The sequence below is a fragment of the Panicum hallii genome, chromosome 8 (genome assembly GCF_002211085.1).
Source record: "Panicum hallii strain FIL2 chromosome 8, PHallii_v3.1, whole genome shotgun sequence".
NCBI classification, from domain to species: domain Eukaryota; kingdom Viridiplantae; phylum Streptophyta; class Magnoliopsida; order Poales; family Poaceae; genus Panicum; species Panicum hallii.
This window is the reverse complement of record NC_038049.1, coordinates 4,041,788-4,048,747: the sequence shown is the minus strand read 5'-3', so window position 1 is coordinate 4,048,747 and position 6,960 is coordinate 4,041,788. Positions and strand designations below refer to the sequence as shown.

General features: G+C 51.6%; 1 pseudogene; it reads right to left on the bottom strand.

The window, feature by feature from the left end:
* Positions 1-4,717: 4,717 nt before the first annotated feature.
* Positions 4,718-6,960, bottom strand: LOC112903327 (annotated as a pseudogene).

Genomic DNA, 6,960 nt, shown 5'->3' with positions numbered 1-6,960 from the left:
GGGAAAACACTCGTCCACATGCAAACTTGAGAGAAGCACGAGCCATCCTTGAATCATCATTCTTAGTCGGGGTTACGCTTCGGATCAAATCCTGCATCTACCAACTATCCCCAAGGAGTGAGATAGGTTCACATCACCATCCGTATGCAAGCTTTATGTAGACTATACTAAAGGTATATCAAAATTAAGGAGGAAAGCTGGGGTTTCCTATGCATAAGCAGAATCATAAGTTATATCATCATCCAAACTCCGAACTCGGGCCATTCCAGCATCCCGGACTCCCGGTTCACACACACCTTCCAAAACCACCGAGTCGGTGTGAGAACTCCCACTCCTCGCACCTCAGCTGCCCCAGGTAGGAAGTCAACACTAGAGGAAGATAGAAAGCATGAGTAACACTAACTAATAAGAGTACAAGAAGAGTAGGGTTGTACATGACCAAGTACGCGGCTATACGTATAGTTTTCACCCTGCAGGGTTGTACACCTGGACCCACTCGAATTGAAGCCAGCTAGAAGCGACCCAACTGAACGACGAGACGCCGGTCTATTGACACGGAAACTAGTAGGCTCGGTACCATCTGGCCTTCCCGGGTCTTGGGCGCATCCTCCCGCAAGAGGTCGCCCCGGGACTGTGAAACCTTCCCTGCATCTCGGGGGACGTGAGGTCAGCACCTCCTCCCCCTGCACTGATACTCGATCCTCCTACTGGCTTGGTACCGTACTTGCTAGCCCCGACTGGGCCTACCCTCATAATGGGTAAGTGGTGTGTACGCTTAACAAAGTCCCACTAATCATAGTTACTCCCAACAAGTCCTCATATGCCGAAGCGAGTATCTTCTTTAATGCATATCCCCCACAGTGGTCCACGAATGCACCCATTATGGGTACCACCAACTCCTCAATAAGTAACCTCACAAAGATGAACCTACCACAGGTGCTCCGTAGAATGTGCCAAGATACACGCTCCAAGCCCTCGATCCGAAGATCGAGTTAAGTTCACTTGCTCCTGGCTAAAAACCCTACTCACCAACTCCTGGAAAGTGTATCTCCACTCACGCTAAGACTATCATCCAATCCTACACATACACATGCAAGGCATAGCAAAGCATCTCATATATATCAAATGTATACGATAGCAAGGAGTTCAAATAAAATAAAATAGGTCACGCAGGTTTATCTCATAGTAGCACAACATGGAGCAATAGCATTTCTAGCAAGCAATGCCTAATAGGTATTCATATCATAGATGGCCGTGAGCCTGGTGGTTCTTCATAGTCCTCCGGGATCTTCTGATCGTCCGGGACGTCGATCAACTCCTTCTCACGGGGACCTAATCGTAAATGCGTATAAACACTAGGGCCAAAGTGCAAAAGTGCACAAAAGTACTAAAATAAGATACAAATCACAACAAAACCTCCTCTAACGGGTAGATCATGATTTTAGAAGAATTATGGAACTGTTTTCATAATTTTCGAAGGTCCGATTGATTTATTGTGAATTTTCTAAGAAAAACCTAATTTTGAAATTAATAAAAGGTTTTGGAAAACGAAAACACATAGTCAGCGCCACGTGTCAGCATCAGGGTGTGCCATGTAGCATGCTGACATCATCATGATGTCAGCAGGTGGGTCGGGTGTGCTGACGTCAGTAGTGGGCCCTACTGATGTCATCGTTGACCGGTCAACACTAACCGGTCAACGGGTCAAGGTGGGGTCCACGGGTCAGAGGGCCCATCAGTCAGTCACAAAAAGGGTCACTGACCAGTGGGACCCACATGTCAGCTCTTAACGAAGAAAAAGAAAAGGCTGGGGGCGGCTCGGTTCATCGGGCCGAAAGTGTTGGGCCCACTCAGACAGCAGCTTAAGGGGCCGGCTCGGGCTTAGTAGGTCAGCTCGGGTTTGGCTCGGCCTGTGACTTCACGAGCTGGCTTGGCTCAACGGCTCATGGGCTGTCTCGGCTACTTAGGCCGGCCCACGATCCACGGTCCACCCCCACTCCCTCTTCTCACTGGCAGGGTGGACCCACAGGCCAGCGACTCTTCCTCGCACGCTGACAAGTGGGGCCCGCATGTCATCCACTCACGTGGATCTGGTGTGGCTGTGCCCAGATCCGGTGCAGGTGCTTGCGTGTGTGCGGGTGTGTGTGTCAACGGGCGTGCGTGCGTGGCGGACGCATGCGAGGCGCTCGGCAAAATGCCGTAGTGGCGCCTGCGTGCGCCATGGCACGGCGTCGCGGCGGTGGCGAGCGGTGACCGCGGCGGGATGGGATGGGATGACAGCGACACAGCGACGTGACAAGCAAGGCGGGCGGCGCGACCTGACCTGGCTTGCGTGAGGCAGAGGGAAAGGGCGCGTCCTTGGCCGGTGGTTTGGGTGTGCACGCATGTGCGCGGGTCCTGGCACCCCAGGACCATGGCATGGTCGTGCCGTGCGCAGGGCATCGGTGCTCCGGGCCAGCGGCGCGACGCGGCGGCGATTTGGGCGACGGCAGTAGCGGAAGACACGGTGGCGCGTCGGGCTCCTGCGTGAGAAGGGGCGACCGCGTGGCACAGGGGCGCGTTCACGCACGAAAGTCTGGGCGTTCCCGGTCCGCGGTAGCACGATGGTACGTCTAGGTTGGCGGCAAGGCTCAGGCGAGGCCAAGGAGGGGTCAAGGTCGGGCCTTTCGGCCGTGGGTCGGACGCGCGCCGGACCTAGCAGGCCAGGGCCGCAGCGGTGAGGTAGGCACGGTGGGCTTGACTCGGCCTTGCCAAAGGCACTGCCTTTAGGCTCGGCTCGCCGGGGTTCGAGTGCACGCACGTAGGCACCTGGGAAGCCAGGGCCACGGCATGGCTGGTGGCATTGCACGGGACAGCAACAGCGGCTGCAGTGAGAAGGGGCGGCATGTCGGGGCTCCCTGCACAAAACGAGGGACAGGGTGTCCTACGGTTTGCTACGGTCAGCTCATCGGCGGCGCAGGGCAACTCGCCGGCAGCAGGGGAAAGGTCAGGACGAGGCGGAGATCTACCGACGGTGCGAAGACGGAAGAGGGGGCAGCACTGTGGAGACCTACCGATGGCGCGAGGATGGAAGAGGGGGCGGTGCAGTGGAGAGTTGGTGCCAGGGTGAGCCGATGCTGTGCAGGCAGTGCAACGATGTTGGTGGGGTCGTTCGGGGAGCCGGCGTGGTGGAGTTCTAGCGGTGGCGGTGGCAGTGTTCCTCCCTCCTCCTCCTCCTCTGCTCCTCCTTCCCTCCTCCTTTTCCTATGTTCGTGGCGGCGGCGAAGGGGAAAAATCCCCGAGGGAGCTCTAGGGTTCGGCAGCGATGGCTTGGGGGAACTTTATAGGGGCGCGGCTAGGGTTCGACCGGGGGCACGGACGCCGAGGATCATCTAACTGGGCTCGGTGGGCGTGCGGGCGTACGTGGCGGCCATCCCGCGGCTGCGCGCGAGGGTCAAGGGTTTCTTGGGGCGGGGGCCGCGGTGCGGTCAAGGTGCGGCGGTTGTACTCCCGTGTCGCGGAGCGGTGACAGGCGAGGTTCGGTGACGCGAGCAGCACAGATCAGAGCGCAGTAGGCGACGTCGGCGTGGGAGGAGCGGAGCGGGCGGCGTTGAGAGAAAGGGGAAAAGCAATAGTGGGCCTGGCGAGCGGGCTCGGGCGGTCAGCGGGTGAGAGGGTGCGGTGGTGGAGCTGGGCTAGAGGCGCGGCTTTGGGCTGGGCCCTGTACGCGTTGGCGGGCCGAAGGGGCGTGAAGCGGAGGCGGTCTTGAGCTGAGCGATCTGGGCCGGTTCGTGGGCTGTGCTAGCTCAGCCCGGGTGGCTGGCTTGCTAGTGGGTTAGCATGCCGAGCTCGGTCAGTTGGCTGACCGAGTTGAGGTTAGGTGGGTTAGGGTTTGGTTCGGGTTTTGGGTTAGGACCAAGGGTAGCGGGTTGGGCTGGTTTTGGGTTAGGGTTAGCTTTTGAATTCGAATTCAAAGGGCACACTTCGAATTGAATTCCACCCAATTTCAATCAATCCAAAAACAAAATCCAATCCAAACCAAACAAATTCAAACAAGCAGATTCGGAGAAACTCAAATAACTCCAAATTAATTCACACTAACAAATTAGTCCTTCAATTATATTAGGTTTTATTTTGCTAGGAATTTGGGATACAAGAAAGATATCCTTATATTATCCCTATGTTCTAACACTTGCACAAAAAGTTTTTGAAATTCACGATATTTGCATCTTGTAACATTCCAAAAAAATCCGGGATGCTACACCCTGGCTCCTACATCCTAGTTCTGTCGGTCTTGTGGTCTGATCCTGCCTAGGTTTTTTCTTAAGAGACAGCTTAGAGTATCCTCTAAGGGTGTGTTACAGGCCCTTCAATCCTGTAACAGTTTTTGTTTTGTTTTGGGGCTCTTTACCCCATGTTATTCTTCTTAATATATTGATACACAGTTCTCCTCGCGTTCGAGAGAAAAAAAATTAAATATGCTTTATTTTGAACATTGATCACCGATCAGTGTGTTAGCAACGAAAAAGAAAGAAAGAAACATCACAGGCATGAAACATACAAATATGCTTTATTATGAGCATTAATTAAGAGGTACACAAGGTTTCTTGTTTCTCGTCTGCCTTTCTTACGTTCCTTTATTTTTGTTTATTCTGACTGTTCATCACCTTCATCAAACTTCCACTGTTGCTGGTTACGCAACTAATATTCAGATGCGTGAAACGATCACAGCTTTGGACTAGGGCATTTTATCACACGGTGACGGCATCCAACCGATCCTCCCTTTCTCATTCTCGTATATCATAAGCTGATCCTGCATTGTGATGTCTGCAAAACAGAATATCCATTGGAAACAAAAACACTTTACAGAAATCTATGCCTAAATACTGTATGTCTGAATTGAGCATAGTATGCCTGAACTTTAGTACCTCCAATTAAGTACATATCCAAGCCTTGAAGTGCTAGAACGCCAAAGCATGCATTTCCATGCTCCTGCCACAAACATGGATGCAGAGGAATTTAAATCATTCTCCCCATTTGCTCCACAATTTATCGTCTACCACTGACAGTCAGCTATGTTTCGAGTGCTTACAGTGATGACGAGGTAGTTTTCAGGGGGGATCGCCATGGTGACCCCACCGCCAAATTTCAGAGACACCAGTGGCTTGAATTTTTTCTTGAGGTCGTCCACAGATTTGAAAGGGCGAGGCCCTTTCCAGCATAGAGGCAGTGAAGCATCAGACACCTGTTTGAGATACTTGCTGAGAGACGCCTTCAGCTGCAACATCCTCCACATGTCATGAATTCTATGTCATGGTATATACCTGGCAAGTAGGTGTAGGTGCTGCCGCTGTCGAGGACCACCTCCATCGGCCTTGTCCCTATTGACTTTGTATCCAAGAGCAGGGTTGCTTGGCCTGGCGATTAGTGATTAGGTTGCCTGGAAACACAATGTTTTGTTGACTGAGAAACAAAGTCAAAACAAAAGAGAGTTCAATTGTACCATTCTGAACAGGTTTTCAATTACAAGATTGACCACTAAAATGTGCGCAATAATCTAAACGGTTTCCTGTTAAGCGGTGAGTACTCCTGGAGATACAATGTTGTTTCACAGAGCTAACTGCTAATAGTGATGCAGGAATCAACCAGTGAAATTGACAACAATAAAGCTACAAAAAAAACTTATTCAGATCAATGTCGCAAACAAGCAAGCACTTAACTTGACGAGTACTAGTGCTTACCCGGGTGTTCTTGGAGCAATAGGGACCCAGGTTATGTGCGAAGATGGCACGTTCTCCTCCCCCATGAAGAGGTAGCCCCCTCCTTTTCTGCTGAGGCAATGGGCAATCACATTCTTGGAGATGGCTCCTTGGCGCTTGAGCTGTGAGACCAGGTCTACGGAGCCCCTTCCAAGCCCAAGGATGCCATCAACCGCCACTGTTGCGGCCTTCTTGGGGTCATGTACCTGATCATAGCCACAGCTGCGCAAACAAAAATTTACCAGCATGATATTATAAAAAATTACCAGAGCTGATCTTATTTATGAATAATGTTCCATTCCACAGCTTACCCAAAGGCGATGGTGGGGCTGTCCTTGGGGGCACTGCCCGTAGGTAAAGAGAACTTGTCACGGAGGAGCACACCAAGAGACGATCCATCTAGGTATGCGATTTCGTAGCCGCATTGATGGGGTGCATCTCTGCAGTTCTTGGTTGTACCCAGGTCATGGTGCAGCGTGTCACAGAGCAGATCCGCACATGGAACTAACTTGCTCCGTGTGGGTCGGTACAGTGGGTGTGGCTCCTATGACAGTGATCACCGAGACATTGTCGCTCAATGAAAGAAAGTTGTCAATATAGTACATTTTACTGCAATTCTATGCCTGTGCGTCAACTACAAGGCCAAAGTGAAAATGTTTCTGATTATTACATTTTTTCTAGTCAAATTTTTAATGGAGCTGAAAAGGTCCTGCAGATTGTGCTTTCTCAAACTAAAATGAATAAGGGAAAAAGAAAAGAAAGCCTGCAGCAGTTATCGTACCTTGTTGCACGTTAAGCAGGCACCCTTGCCTAAGGTGTTGCACTCTAGCCAGGTGAGGTTGCTGCCGGTGTCAATGTCCAGGAAGTAGTGCTTCGCTGGCTCCCCTATGTTCATGGTCACGTATAGAAGTGGCTGCGCAGCCACAGAAAAAGTATCAAACAAAGGCCAAATCGTTGCATTTCTGAGGTCTGTGGAAATTGCAAAAAAAAGGGACCAATCTTTTGCATGATGATACGGAGAAAAAACAGAAATGATAACCTTTTCCTTTTGACATCTTTTTGGTCCACAACAAAGAGAGATGCTGCTAGTCGAGAGGAGGTCGTGTGCATAACCACTAGGGTAGACGTTGCCGTCTCGCTTGAACACCATGGAAGAGGAGGCCAACGGCAGGAGCGGAAGCAGGAGAAGAACGCCGACGACCGGCGCCCAGCGGCCAGCCAT